Below are 15663 nucleotides of genomic sequence, written 5' to 3'. Positions count from 1 at the left end.
ACGTGACCAATGGCAAGTGAACCTTCCCTTCCCTTCCCTTCCCTTCCCTTCCCTTCCCTCCCCTTCTGTCTCCTTCCCTCCCCTCCCCTCTAATGTGATGTCCCTGTGATGTCCTCTCTCCCTTGTTTGTCCGAAGGACTCCTATTCAACCTTCACAGCCTTTTTAGGGGTCCCTTTCCTCTGTGAAACTGTCTTGAACTCTTTGTAAAGGGTTAATCCCACCTTCCTCTCTATCTTGAATCACACATTTAATTGAATCACACATTTAATCATGCAAAACCCAAAGCCTCCTGTTTCCTTGTCTGTCTCCTTGCCGAGGTGGTCTCTTCGGGCCTGGCACATATCTAATTCAGTTCAGGATCCTGGATCCTTCCGCAGTAGTTGGAATAGGAAAGTGCTCCACGTTAATGAAGATGCAGTCGCTAGCTATTGTTTATGAAGTGCTCTCTGCGCATTACCCATTCAATCCTTACATCCACTCTAAGAGGAAGAAACTTTTGACACACGTCTTTTAGGCGTGAGAAAACTGAGTCTCAGAGAGGGTAACTCCTTTGCCAACAGTAGATAAGTGGAGGAGCAGATTTGAACCCTGGCTGCCTGACTTCTGTCCTAGGCCCTCCCCTGCTCACTTCCCAGTCTCCTGAGTACAAAGTTGACCCCTCAGTGGGGTGTACAGTGGGCCCTGGCCTGAAAGAGGTCAAGGGACTCCTGGGCACCAGGTGCAGCAGCGGCTTCATGCCTGGCTGTGGAGCACCCGATCTTGCCCTTTCAAGGTTATGGTGTGATGCTGGGGAGCGGGGTGGGAAACAAGAGAACAGAGAAAATAGAAGTTGAGTCAGATGCCCTGTGGAATTTCTGGCCTTTATTGAATTCTGGGAAGAGAAAAAAAAATGGCTATGTTTATTCCAAGTATGTTGAGATAATAAGGAGCTCTTTACTGTTGATATGCAAAAATTTCTGGCAGCCAGCACCTGCAAGCAAGAGGCCAGGAATCTGTGAGACCCAGGCACCCTAAGCTGGAGCCCCAGGCTCCACAGAAGGGAAGCTGGGCCAAGCAGTGAGAAGGGAAGTGGTGGACATGACTGTCCTCAAAGCCCCAGCATTTCCTGCAGCAGAATTTCATACCTGACCCTGGAATGTGGGCAAGCCCCTCCTGCACGGAAAGGGAAGTGAACAGGCTGCCTCCCTTTGTCCCTCTGGACACCCCACTCCTTGGCTCTCCAGGCTCATGAACCCTTTTTCTTTGGGAGCATTGGGCCATCTAGTAGCAAAGCCTCACTCCTCAGCAGCCCTCTCATCTGAGGAGAGGCTCTGCTGGCTCGGAGCTCTGGAGAAATACATTGAGTTGCTTTCAGAATCCCTAAACTCCCCATGCTACCCCTTGTTCAGGACAGATATGATCAAAGTCAAAAAAGCACAAGAGACCCAGATAATAGGTAATGGCATGTTTCTGGGGGATGAGGGTGGAGGGACAGAGATAACAATGGCTTCAGCCTTCCCATTCCCATGCTCTCTGGAATGCTATTTCTTTATGCAACCTCAGACATCTGAGTTGAAAATTGAAAAAAGGCAATTAGCCCTGTCCATGCATTTAAATGTCCATGAATTCAGTCAACAAACATTTGTTCATTCATTAAATGTGTGCCCTGGGGCTGGATACGATGCCAGGTGTTGAGTATTTGGAAATAACCGAGACTGATGTTTCTCACTAGGGAGGGGGTACAGGTGAGAATCACCTACTCATGGGGGCCCCTCTCAGGACCCTCCTCCATCCAGCCTGATAATTAAGACTTTTGGGGAGGTTGTCTGGGTATAAAGAGTTAGAAAACTCCCCAGCTGATAAGGATATGAAGCTCTGGTTCAGATGCAACGACCAGATTGGAAGTAGATTTGTCCAAATGTACCTCCAGTCCGATCTCTCTGGGGAAGTGTAGGCACAGTCTCCGGCTGGGATTCATGAATTCGTTCATTCATTCCAGTGGAATTTTTGTGTTCTTGCCAGGTGCCATGCCCTGTTCTAGGCATTAGGTTGCAGACCCGGCCTTCCTGGGGCTCTCACAGGGCACCACTCCCATTCCCTGCTCCCATTTCATTCTCTTAAAAGCCCAACGCCATATAGTGAGCCAGTGACCAGGCTGGTACCTCCCGGACCTCCTCTCCCTGCCCTCCCCTCTGCCCTGCTCCAGCTGCCTGGCTCCAACCTGTTCCTCCCATAAGCCTCTGCTAGTTGCTCCTTCTGGAATGTTCCCCGCAGAGGTTGCCTCTGCTCACTCTGTTGAGAACCACAGCCGTCCCCCAACCCCCAGCAATGCTTAACCTGCTCTTAGGCTTCTGCTCCTTAGCACTTACCACCTTTAACATTCTCTGTCACTTTGAGATTCCTGAGTCCATTGTTTGCTGTCCTCTACCTCCCCCACCAATTCTCTGGAATGTAAGCCCCTGGAGGACAGGGTCTTTGCTTTGATAATGAATGTAACCCAAGCATCTACAATAAATAAAGGGGTATTCAATAAATAAATATTTATTTAAATAGTGAAATATTATTTGCTTGAATGAATTAAGCAAATAATAACAATAATAACACCGGTGAGTGTAAAATTACACCTGTGGGAAGTGCTGGCTACCTAGAATGAGTGAAATTAACTGAGCTTCTCCCAGCTCATCAATGCTATAATTTTTACTTTTGTTTTTCTTTGAAACATCATTCACTGTTTACAATTATCCAGTGTGGCCAAGACCATTCCATTCTATTTTTGCGATCACTGTGCTTTTCCCACGGTCCTGGCCTCAGGAGAAGAGAGCGCGTTGAAGTCAGAGGAGCAGGCTTCGGAGAGCCCGCAGCCCAGGGCTCTCTGGCATCCCCACGAGTGAGGCCGGCAGGGGAGGATTGGTGGTCAGTCACGTATTCACTCAGCACGAGACACTGAGCCTGTTCAGAAGGCTGAGATAATGGGATTTCCGAACAATTGTAAAAATACCTAACATGCCAGCAGGGAGTTAAACAGCAGATTCACGAGATTCTGAGGCTTCTCTGACCCTTCACGGAAGCCAAGGGAGAGAGAATTCCAAGAAGAGCATGTTACAGCATGCCAGGTATTTTGAGGGGACAGTGCTTGTCATGAGCTGACCACAGTGACCCCATCCCCAGGATCCCAGCAGAGATGGGAAAAGTCACTACTCAAACAACCGAGGACAACCACATCAAATAATTAGCCCATCAAAGAGAAGATGTGTCAGTCAGAGCCCTGAAGATAGCCAGTCCTGTCCCAGCCTGGCCCAGAGAGCACAGATAACAGCAGCCTTAGTCTAGCCATCTGGATCCCTCACAGTCCCAAGGGTGGGGTGGGGGTGGCAGATTGTTGTGGGCTAATGCCTCCAGTCAGGCCCCTTTCTTCTGTCGCCACGCTCTCCTCCAGGCAGCTTTTGGCATCTGCCTTTTGGGAGTGAAGTGAGCATTCAGTATGTTGGTCAGGGTAACTCTGAGGGCTAGTCTCTGGTTTGGTGGAACCTGTCCCTTTCCCAAAGACCAGGGATGGGCTCCAGGAAAGCTGGGATAGAGAGCAGCCTGCGCTAAGGAAAGAGAGCCATCCTGTATTCTTTGGAGTAGGAGGGCACCTGCCAATATTTTTTTTGGTGCCCCAGCCACTTCTTGGTGCCCCAGAGGCACCATCCTTCTTTAAAGGCACTGGCGACAGTCCCTGGTAAGCAGAAATACGGTGGACACAGATGGCTTTGCTGAGGAGCCGGCCATGAGCACAGGGACAATGGAAAGAGCCTGGTGCAAGGTTCTCAGCGAGGGCAATGTGAGGCTGTCCACAGGAGTTTGCAGGGGAGCAGAGATGACAGAGATGCCAGGACAAGGAGGCTGCGGGAAGGAAGGCCAAGGAGGTGGCATGGGCTGGGTCAGAGCTGGCGCATTGCAGCAGGAGTGAGACGAGTTCACAAGGAGGAAGAAATGCCAGGAATCCCTTCTGCTGGCAGTGAATCCAGGCTAGAATTGTTGTTTGTGAATTTGATTTAGTCATCCCTGTCTCAAGTACCTTCTATGGTTCTGACACCCCTAGATCCCAGTCCAAATCCCTCGTTGCCCGCAAGGCCTCTACCACCAGCACTGATTTCCTTTCTTGGCTTCTTCCAAGCCTCAGGCCCTGTGATCCCTCCCCTTCCTTTCACTGCGGCTCCTTCCTTTATGCTTTTGCGCTTGTCTTTTGCTCTTTTCCCACCTTTCCTTCACAATAAAACACTACCACTTCCTGGAAGCCTTCCCGAAACACCCTGACACCCTTGTGACCCAGAGCGGCTCTTTGATCTGGGAGTATCCCTTCTTGAGCCATAGACACAGCAACATAGGTGATCCAAGGCCTCAGGTAATGCGCATGGAATGAAGAAGTCTTTTGTGAAGGCTGGAGGTCAGGGGAGCTTAGCTTCCCCATTCTCCTTTACCCAAGCTCGTGTAGACCTCCAATTAAAAGCCAGTCTCCCTAGATGCAAATGGAAAAGCAAAAAACGACAGTGCTAAGGTCAACATACAAAGAGCATACAGCAGGGAGGCCTGCAAAATCCCATCTCTGACCCCACAGTTCAGAGAGCAGGCCCCAGAGTAGGCTCGGGAGACAGCAGATCCACTGGGGATGAAAGAAGTCCATTAGGGACAAAAGGAGAAAATGCATCTCTCCATGTTATACATGCCTCTCATCCACTGGCACATTAAAGGCTCTGAAAAGTCCTGCAGAAAAGTGCCTGTTTGTGGAGTGTGTGATGCTCATTGACATTGCCCAGTGCTTTGGCATTGGACAGCCTTGAACCTCCTTCTCCTCTGATGTGCCCCATGACTTGAGTCAAGTTCCTTGGCTACTCTGAACCTCAGAGGCCTATTTGCAAAATAAGTTATTATGTGGTCAGTGAAAGCAAAGCGCTGGTTTGGCTGGGGTACTGGGAGGACAGAACAGCTCACAGAGGACACTCTTGTGGTTCTAACCATGTAGTATGGTCCAGGGCTCCTGGGACAGAAGCAGGAGTGAGCCATTTAGAGGGCATTATTCTGGGTTGTATACCCAGGACCCTGGCAGGAGCTGCATCCCCCTATCCAGCCAATGCGCATCTCACCAAAAAGCACCCTGCAGGCAGTAGGCATTTCCTGAAGCCCATGCTATCCTGGCCACCCTCTCTTCAGGCCCATCTTGTACCATTTGGCCCTCCACTCACTAGCCATGTAGCATGTCTGCTGTCCTCCCTGTGCCTTCCTCTCCCTCATGTCACTCTGGCTCATCCTTCTAGCCTCACTCTCCTTCTTTAACTGGACAAGTCAACCTGTAGGCCTTAGCTGAGATGGTCTTCCTCTGAGGTTTTCTGGCTGCCTCTAGATCACAGGTCTCTTTATGAAGCAGGGACCTCAGCTTCCTGCTCCACATATTATCAGCTTTCTATCGTCTACCTCCAGCCAGCTTGAGCTCCTCCAAGGCAGAGATGCTGTGCCATCTATGCCCAGCACAATATTAGAGAAGGGGCTGAAAACAGTCCTTGGACATGTGATTCTCTGTTCCCTATCGCTCTGGACCTGCTCCAGGTGCCCCCTCCCTCCCTTCTCCTGTGGGAAGCTGTAGATTGCATCATCCTGTTGCTGAAAGTGATGAATCACCTCTCACCAAGTCCCCACGTGGTAAAAATCTCTCTCCCAGGAGTACAGGGGAAGTGCCATACACTATGGCTTGGCGTGGTCATAGGGAGCAAGTGAGGGGGGCAGGGTGCCTGTAGAAGCGGGGAAGGGTTAGGGATCCCAGCCCCTATCCTGTGCACATTTTTGTTTTCTGCCAGCTGGAGCTGTGCAAAGGAGTGGCAATGTGGCCCTTACCTGAGGCAGGGCCTGGGAACTGGGCATCCTTGGAAGATGCTGAGCTGGGTAGTGGCGGGGATGGGGGAGGATGGGGCTCAGAAGCACAGCCCAACCCAGGCTATCTGACAAGCAATGGGGACGGGAGAGTCCCAGATAGCTGGTGAGGAGCCAGAGCGCAGGGTGGGCCCTCTCCTTAAGCCCGAGGTGGGAGGCAGGCAGCACTGACACAGGTATGGGTGAGGGCTGGGCCCAAAATGTAGCTCTGGGGCCTTCCAGCTTGGCCAGACCAGCCCAACGAGAAGCCAGGGCTGGGAGGGCCAGGCAGGTGGGGAAGGCTTGCAGGCCAGGCCCAATGCCTTGAGAAGCCAATGGGCTCCTAAAGGGTACTTCATTCTGGGTGAGGCCCAAGACGTAGTGGCCACACTTTCTCCCATGCCCAGGGATTCGGGGTCTAAGCAAGCCTGGGCCTGATCCCTGCCATGGTCACTGCGCAGCAGGGAGTCTCCTGGAGTGGGGCCCCGGGGTGGAGCTGCTCATGGGCAGCTTGCCTACTCCCACCCCTCTCTGTCTGTCCCAGCCCTCCTGTAGGTCATTTTTGAGAGCTGAAGGACACAGCTGCCAAAGAAATACCATGGGGCACAGCACTGTGGACCTTGGAGTGGAGGATGGTGGGGAAGACAGGGTGAGTCTGCAACTCTTCCAGAAATGCTAATCTCACCTTGCCACTCCCTGCTTGCAGCCCTTCCCTGGCACCCTGCAGGCACTCAGGGCGGCATTCAGCTCTGGCCTTGGCCTACATAGCCCTCCTGGATGGTCTCAATCCCCCTCCAGCTTCACCTTTCCTCTTCTCCACCTGGTGGGTCACTTTCCATTTCCCTCTGTCCTGAGTGCCTGAGTGCCTGGACATGGTACTCAAAGGCCACCCCAGCACCCAGCTAAGTCCTGCTTCCCCTCCACTTACTGTTCTAGCAATGAAGTGGCTCTGACCCCCATCCAGATTAGAAGTCACTCCCTGCCTGCCGTCCCACAGCTCCCACCTCTCCCCTGCCAACCCAGTGTACCACTGAGTGGGCCCATATGCCACACTCCTGATAAGTCACTGAGGATACCACAGTAATAGCCTCTGCCCAGCAATTTCCTTTTCAGCCTGCAGCTCCTCACATTCACCAGTCTGGTCACAGGGTTCACCCTGTTCTGCCAGATGCTGCCTCATCCAGCCTTCCTAAGTGTGCGTCCTAGCCACCCCGACTCCTGGGGGTCCATTGAGCCTAGGGGTGGGGCCTTGGTCACCGTGGGCATTATGAAGATGTCCAGGCCAGTGCTGAGATCTTTCCTGTGGCTGAGATTATGAGGGACTCTGGGTCCTTATTCTCTGTCCTGAGCCCCCTTTCCTGTGGGTTCCTCCCATTCCAGGCCTATCACCTCCCTGCATCCATGTCCTCTCTGCTCTTGGCTTCCTCTCCTGGGACACTCCTGGAGAGGCAGCCTGGCCCAGCTAGTTCCTCCCCTCTCCCTCAGCTTGTCTCAGATCAAGCTCTCCGGATCCGAGTTTGCTGCTTGTCCTGTGGCCCTTTTCTGAGATCTCCTCCAGTCTCTGGGGCTGTCCTGGCTTCAACAAGCACTGCTAGCTCTCCCTGAGGTATGAGTGAAAGCTTTTCAAGTGATCATTTATTTGCTAACAACTCTTATTTGCAGCCTCTGTCCCACACCAGGCCTAGGCTGGAGCTGGGGCTGCAGGGTGAACAAACCAGGCCCTGTCTTCAGAGTCTCACAGCATGGTGGGCAAACAATTCACAGAATCATGTGATCTATCACTGCAGGAGGCAGAACAAGGTGCTGTGGGGGATGAGGGGCAAATGGGATTCTATCTGGCAGAGCATCCGGGAAGATGTATTTGAGCCTTTGCAAACTCTCCAGCTATTTGACCTCAGCTACTTACCTGTTCACGCCACCTCCTGATGGCCTTTGTGGTGCTCACTGATCTCTGACCACAGCTTGAGGTACAAGTGTCCAGGAAATCCCTTTGCCTTGAGCTGACTGCCTGCTTTTGTGTCCCGCACATAGGCTCCATGTAGGCTGACCTCTTGGCTGCCCCTGGACTGGGGGCCCTTCTGCTTGGTGTACTAAGCCCCCAGCAGGGTGCCTGTCACTCAAGGACTGCTGGGGGAGAAAGAAGGGCTGTGATCTCTAGAAGGAGCATACCTCTGGTCCTGTGCAGCTGAGAGGGGCTCCATGAGGTCCTCCTCCTCTAAATGCTCTGTTTTCCTCCTGTATAAACCAAAGGGCTCACTTGTTGCTGCTGCTGCTTTTAAAATTGTAAGCAAATATGTTTATTGCCAGGGCAGCTTGCTTCAGGGTCTCACAAGAGCAGAGGGCATGGTGCCTACAGCAAAGCCAGTCCACCATGGGACTGCTGGCCTGTGCCTGCTGCTCAGTGGGGCAGGCAGGATATGCAGAGGGGCTGGCCTGTCCCCATGGTCCTGATGACGGGACTAGCTTCAGGAGAAGGTTGAGCTTGTTTGCATGGCAGAGCTCCTGCTGACTACCTTCAGGTGAGTATCCCGAGGTGCAGGGTGAAGGCTGTAGGTAGAAACTAGGTAATCGCCTTAGCATGCTGTAAGCAGCCTTCCCGGTGCCTGTGGCTTGCCTGGTACACCTCTTCCTACAAGTACCATGACGCTGGTCGCACCCAGCTCCTCAGCAACTCCCACTACTATCATGCTCTCAAGCCGTGTCCACAACGTCCTTCTGATCTGACCTTTGTCCTTCTCCACCTAAAACCTGAAAGCTCAGGAAATGCTCTGTTCCCCAGCAGGGTTGCGTCAATCCACATCCTCTGCCTTTATACATGCAAGCTGTTAGGGCTTCGTCCATCCCCCACATACCAACAGTCTCCTGGGACTCCCCCCAGGCCTGCAGTTCCCCTCCCAGCACCACTTGGGAGTCTTACCTAAGGCTCTGGATAGGCGCCTCATCCCCCTATGAGATGTTGGTGGACTCCCCTAAGGAAAGCAGAGCATGCCTGCTCTGCGCTACGACTGTGGCAGCCCCATCACCTGCCTGTCGTCTTCTCTGACACGCTGACTCTTCAGAGGAAAGGATCCATGTCTTCTCTGTTGTATCTCCAGGGCTTGGCAGGTGGAATTGCTCAATAAACATTCAACAAAGCAGCAGCTGTCTTAGTCAAGACTCCTTCGGTTACAAGTTTAGGCAAAAGGAAGTTTCTTTAGGAAAGTTCTTATTACAGCAGGGAGAGTGGGGTGCAGATGGGCCTCAGAGATGGCTGGAACCAAGGACTGACACCACACCCGAATTCACTTGCATCTTCTGCCCTTGCTCCGGTTCCTCCCCATGGTGAAGGACTTGACCATAAATGGCTCCAGAGCTTTCTGGCTCCAAATCAGTAGGTGAATTAAGCTACTTCTTTACAGTTTCACACTGAAAAATTTCATGGAAGAATGCTAACTGACCCAACTGGAGCCAATTGCTCACCCTTGGACCAATCACTGTGAAGAGAGTAACCAGGAATATGACATTTCCCATTCAAAGCTCGTGGTCAGAAAAGAGTGAAGAGTGGATCCTGGGAGATGGAGGATGCTGCTCTGGGCAGACAGAATGGAGTTAAATGTTACAAGAAGGAACAAGCAAGTAAATGAATGAGCCAAGAGCTACACATGTCCTTATAGACAATGACACAATTTCTGGAGTATTTGCAAATAATTCTCACTGGTTCTTACTGTAGCCCTATGAACCCACATCTCACAGATGAGGAAAGAGGGTCAGAGTTACAAGTGAAGAAAATGCAGCCAGGGTTCTACCCCCTGATGGCATATTAGCATGTGTTCTTGGAGGTTTTCCTCCCACAGAAGTGTGGGCAGCTAGACCTCTCCTGTGCAGTCACTGGAGGAGAGGGCAAGTGTTTGTCTGTGAGGTGGGGAAAAGGGACTCTGGCAAGGGTTAACTCAGCCCATTTCTGCACCAACTCTCATGTTGAGAAATCTTTTCTTGCCTCAGTCAGCATGAGAACATAATTGCTTCTTTGGGGATTTGAGACCATGCCATCCTTGGTTTAGGGTTAAACTATGATTATTTTAGCTTGTATCTGGAACCCTAAGGGCCCAGGACATCGGGTTCATTATCCAGAACCAGACACGGATGAGAGGTCCTTGACTTGGGACTTAGAGGGCAAGTGAGCAGCTCAGTTTTCACCTCTTACTAGTTCTCTGACACACACACCAGGGAATTCACTGCTTTCTCCTGTGTCTTTATTCTAACACGTGGCACTTGCTTCAGTGCCTCATAGTCAGGGGGCTATACCTGCTTTTTTATTATGAGATGGAGCCTTGTCCTCCTTTTATTCTGAGATGCTCTCGTCCTCCCCAGACTGGAGTACAATGGTGTGACTTTGGCTCACTGCAACCTCCACCTCCCGGGTTCAAGTAATTCTCCTGCCTCAGCCTCCCGAGTAGCTGGGATTACAGGAGGCTGCCACCATGCCCAGCTAATTCTTGTATTTTTAGTAGAGATGGGGTTTCACCATGTTGGCCAGGCTGGTCTTGATCCCCCCTGCCTCGGCCTCCCAAAGTGCTGGGATTACAGGTGTGAGCCACTATGCCCAGCCTAGACTTGCTTCTTAAGGTCAAGACCTAGATCTGTTTATCTTATCTATGAAGTCTGTGGTAGATGGTTTGCAAAGATGGCTTCAGTTACCCCTCCCATTCCTATGTGCACGCCCCTTTGCAACATAACTGCTACTTCTTCCTTGAAGAGGGCGAGCATCTTTCTCCACCCCTTGAATTTGGGCTTGCCTGTGACTTGCCTTGACCACTAGAATGCAGCAGCCTAGTCCTCAAGAGACTTTGCAGCTTTTGCTCCTGTCCTCTTAGGATCTGCCCATCTACATGTGAACATGCCTAGGCTAGGCTGATGGAGCATGACAGGCCATGTGGAGTAGACAAATACCATCCCAGTTGAGGCTCACTAGACTGACTGACTACAGCCAGCACCAAGTGTCAGACATATGAATATGACCATCTTGGACCTTGCCCCACAGTCAAGCCAGCAGAAGACTGCAGCCCCATGAATGCTCTCAGGGGAGACTAGCAAGAGAATCTCTCAGCTGAGCCCAGCGCGAATTGCTGACTTACAGAATTATGAGCAAATAAAATGGTTGTTTTCAGCAGCTAAGTTTTGAAGTGGTTTGTTACACAGTAATAGAAAATGGGCGAAGGGTAGTTCCTAGTTGTTGTATGTTGAATTGTCTCTTTCCAAAAAAATATGCTCAAGTCCTAAGCCCCGGTACCTGTGAATGTGACCTTATTTAGAAATAGGGTCTTTGCAGACGTAATCAAGTTGAGATGAGGTCATAGAGGATTAGGGTGAGCCCTAAATCCAATGACTGATGTCTTTATAAGAAAAAGGAGAGGGAGATTTGGATGCAGACACAGAGGAGACACGGGGAAGAAGGCTATGTGATGACAAGGGTAGATTGAAGTGATTCAGCTATAAGCCAGGGAATACCAAGGACTGCCAGGAGCCATCAGAAGCTAGGAAGAATTCCCCCTTTGCATCTTCAGAGGGAGCATGGCCCTGTGAACACCTTGATTTCAGACTGCCGGCTTCCAGACCTGTGAGAGAATACATTCTTGCTTTGAGCCACCCAGTTTGTGATCATTTGTTATGGCAGCTTGAGGAATTAACACAGGAGTCCAAAATTGTGCTCGGAAAGTGCTGGCTGGCTGAATGGAGAAGCTGAGAAGTGGAGGGTAATAAACTTGCACTTTTAGCACCTCGCCCCTTCACTGACTACAGTCACCATGCTGCTGGGTCACCATTTCCCGGGGCTTAGACACCTGCATCTTCTGCCCAGCCCTTGGGGCTCTGGCTCCATGTCTGCACACATACAAGAACCCAGGCACAGTGCTCAGGGCATTCTTTGTGTATGTGTATATACTTACATCTTTTTTTTTCTCCATATAAAAATAGCTTGTGAAAATCTAAATGAACTTAGAAAATATAGTGAAGTAGGCTGGACACGGTGGCTCAGGCCTGTAATCCCAGCAATCTGGGAGGCTGAGGCAGGTAGATCACTTGAGCCCAGGAGTTCAAGACCAGTCTGGCCAACATGTCAAAATCCCATCTCTACTAAAAATACAAAAATTGGCTGGGCATGGTGGTGGGCATCTGTAATCACAGCTACTTGGGAGGCTGAGATAAGAATCGCTTGAACCGGGGAGGTGGAGGTTGTGGTAAGCTGAGATCGAGCCACTGCACTCCAGCCTGGGCAACAGAGTGAGATTCTGTCTCAAAATATACACATATATAGCAAAGTAAAAAGAAGAAAAAAATACCCATAACTTTAACTTCCAGTGATAACCACTGTCAACATTTCATTTTTAAATCCTTATAGTCTTTTCATTTATACAAATACTGGCGTATGATTTTTTCAAAGCAAAAAATGGGATCATACTGTTGATCCCACTGTGCTGTTTTGTATCCTAGGTTTTTTACTTAATGATATGCCAAGGACATTTTTCTGTGTCAATAACTATGAGTCTGTTTATTCAGCACCTATTGAATACCCACTATGTGCAAAGCACTTTCCATAATGCCAGGATGCAATGAGAAAAAAGATAGTGCATTCACAGTCCCTGTCCTCATCCTTATGAAGCTGATAGGCTCCCAGGGGATACAGCCATCTAGCAAATAATCACACACATACCTTTTTGATTTTTTCAATTTTGAGATCATTTCAGACTTACAGAAGAGTTACAAAAATGATGCAGAGTTTTCACATACTTTTCACCCAGCTTCCCTGAAGATTAACACCTCACATAACTACACGGTATGACAATTCTGAAAACCAAGATATTAATATTGGCATAATGCTATTCAGTACAGACTTTTTTTTCTGCTTTTTTTTTTTTTTCCGGTTCTGGGCTCTGATGCTGTGTCTCACATTGAATCTGGTTGTCATGTTTCATCTCCTACAATTTGTGATAGTTCCTCAGTCTTTCCTTGTCTTTTGTGACCTTAAGGCTTTTCTGAGTACCGGGCAGTTTTTTTGTAGAACGCCCCTCAGTTTGGGTTTGTCTGATGTTTTCTCATGATTAGAGTGAGGTTATCATGCCTTCTGATGGACACCACAGAAGTGACGTGCTTTTCTCAGTGCCTCCTATCAGGGGTACATGATGTCAACACAACTTATTACTGGTGATGTTAACCTTGGTCACTTGGTGAAAGTGAAATCTGCTAGGTTTCTTTACTCTCAAGTTAATATTTTCCCCTTTGTAATTAATAAAAATTTGTGTTGGGGAAAATATTTTAAGACTATGTAAATATCATAGTTCTTAAATTTTCACCCACTAAGTTTAATATCCTTGGGTGGATCTTGCCTTCGGGAGCATCTGGTATTCTAACGGTGACTTTGTATTTCTTTCGATAGTCATTGAGTGGACTTCTTTTGTAATGGAGAGCTGTGACAGACGCTTCTTTAGTGACAGTAGTTAAGAGTTTTACAAGGATGCAAGGAGAACCCGAAGCCAGATAACCCAACTCAGGCTGTGGTAGTTGGGGAAATTTTCCCTGAAGAGGTGATGTTAATGCTAATTTTTGAAGAATCCAAAGGACTTGGTCGGGCACAGGGTTGGGGGTGAAGAGGAGAATGTTCTAGGCTCAGGGAAGAACGTGTACAAGATCTGTACTCATAGCTGACAGATACTGACATGAAACTGCATGAGTGACTGGCTGGGTAGAAACATTGGCCACCTGGAGGGACTTCCTCATCTGAAGGACGCAGCTGCTTCTTGCTCTAGCCAGAGTTATGTCAAGTGGAAATGAGGGTCTAGTGTTGCCAGAGTTTTTGATGTTTAAGAGAAGCTGGTCATCTGGATTTTTTTTTTCCATAAAACTTCTCAATCTTTTTAATATTAGCAAACAATCCCCTTCTCCTTCATAGCTAAACAAAACCTGTAAGCTAACAGGTTTTTTTTACCTGTGCATGGCTGAATCATAATTTATTTATTTCTCTCCTGGGGCTGTACCTTGAAGGTATTTTTTATGGTTCCCCATTACAAATAATTCTGTAATGAACATCCTTGGACAGACAACCTCAACAGTTTCTCTAGCTATGAAAGTTTGCACCAGACAGCCACTTGTGGTCTTGCAACTGCCACACCCTGTGGCCTCTTCAGGCCCCATCCTCCTTCCCCCTCCTTCCCCACAGCCCTTTACATCCCCCCAGTTCTCCTTCTACTTTTCCAACTGTTCTTTTCAATTCCCTTCAACGTCTTAGTCAACTCTGCCTATGGCTGCAATGGAATCCATATCACTAGTAAGGAGTCTATGAGGTGATCTGGGGTGTGGTCCCACAGAAGGTGCCCAGCTCTCACCTGGGCTGAGAGCATAGCTGGTTGGTCTTGGGGGTATCTCAAGCCAAAGCCCTGGCCTGGCTGGCTCTGCTGCTCTACTTGGAAAGGGAAGGGCCTGAGACTGGCTCGGCAAGCACTGTGGTTGCTAAAAGACCAGCAAATACATTCTTGGTGGATTCTGCCCTGTTCCGATAAGGCGGGTATGGAGGAGATGTGGAGCTAGAGGTCTGGTGCCAGAATCCTGAGAGGAGTTCCCACCACACAGGAGAGAAGAACTGGGGCTCCTCTTGGAGCTGGCAGGCAGAGCTATTGCCCCAGCTCTCTGGCTGTGCCCAGCTTTCTTCCTATGGTGCCCTCTTGTGCCATGGTCTTTGTGTTGTGACTGGACTATCCTTATCGTGGCCATCAATAGCCAGTCTGAAATGTGGTGGGGGAACAAAGGGTGAGAGGGAGGGCACCTTCCCTAGCCTCCAGGGCTTTTATTTAGGGAGACAATGAAAAGCTTTATTTCCTGTTTGTCTTGAAGCATTCCTCATGGGTCTTGGATTGACTCAAGCGGTACCTACTGGGGGAGACTGCCAGATATTTGAAGTTGTGAATAAAATAAAACTACAATGGAGCCTGGCTGTCAGTGGACATCCTTCTAAAATAATTGTAAAAATAATAAAAGTTAGCATAAAACAATAATGTCCTCATTTATTGAACTCTTAGTCTATGCCAGGCATCATGCTAAGGGGTCTTCGTTCTTCATCTCATTTAATCCTCATGCCAGCCCCCAGAGTTTAGATTGATAGCTGTGGTCTCAGGATGAGCTTAAGAAACCTGCTTAGAAATTGTATTAAGAGCTCAAGCCTGTAATCCCAGCACTTTGGGAGGCCGAGGCGGGTGGATCACGAGGTCAAGAGATCGAGACCATCCTGGTCAACATGGTGAAACCCCATCTCTACTAAAAATACAAAAAAAAATTAGCTGGGCATGGTGGTGCATGCCTGTAATCCCAGCTACTCAGGAGGCTGAGGCAGGAGAATTGCCTGAACCCAGGAGGCGGAGGTTGCGGTGAGCCGAGATCGCGCCATTGCACTCCAGCCTGGGTAACATGAGTGAAACTCCGTCTCAAAAAAAAAAAAAAAAAAGAAATTGTATTAAGATAATACCTGTCAACAGGGACAAGCTTGACTGCTATAGGGCCCACAAGTCCCTACCCAGACCACAGCAGACAAGACCCTGTTTCCACAACATACCCACTCATCTGTCTTATGTTTGCTTGCAGCAGTCCTAAATCGTAGGTCACTACCTGAGACCACAGTACCTTTAGATGCTATATCCCCTTATGTTCCTCTTGCTTTTGACAGAGGCTCGGGGGGAACTGCATGTGGAGAGAGAGCCCCAAATCCCCATAAGCTTCTGCCTCTTGGTTTGGAACCTAAAGTGAGACACTCTAGACTGTAGTGGAGCAAGCCA

The 15663-nt window shown here is 49.4% G+C and overlaps 1 long non-coding RNA gene across 2 annotated transcripts; it reads left to right on the top strand.

The window, feature by feature from the left end:
- Positions 1-6348: 6348 nt before the first annotated feature.
- Positions 6349-8985, top strand: LOC116538003. 2 transcript variants are annotated; one of them, XR_004263455.1, is made up of 3 exons: positions 6349-6515; positions 8179-8385; positions 8962-8985. It is a non-coding gene; the product is annotated as an uncharacterized LOC116538003 (long non-coding RNA). The 2 variants fall into 2 exon arrangements; XR_004263454.1 differs by having other exon boundaries at positions 8174-8385.
- The last annotated feature ends 6678 nt before the right edge of the window (positions 8986-15663 follow it).

This window comes from Sapajus apella, unplaced genomic scaffold, assembly GCF_009761245.1.
Source record: "Sapajus apella isolate SASKATOON/1434 unplaced genomic scaffold, GSC_monkey_1.0 scaffold4, whole genome shotgun sequence".
In the NCBI taxonomy this organism is placed as follows: domain Eukaryota; kingdom Metazoa; phylum Chordata; class Mammalia; order Primates; family Cebidae; genus Sapajus; species Sapajus apella.
Note: the sequence above shows the minus strand (reverse complement) of the source record. Positions and strands in the feature narration are given on the sequence as shown.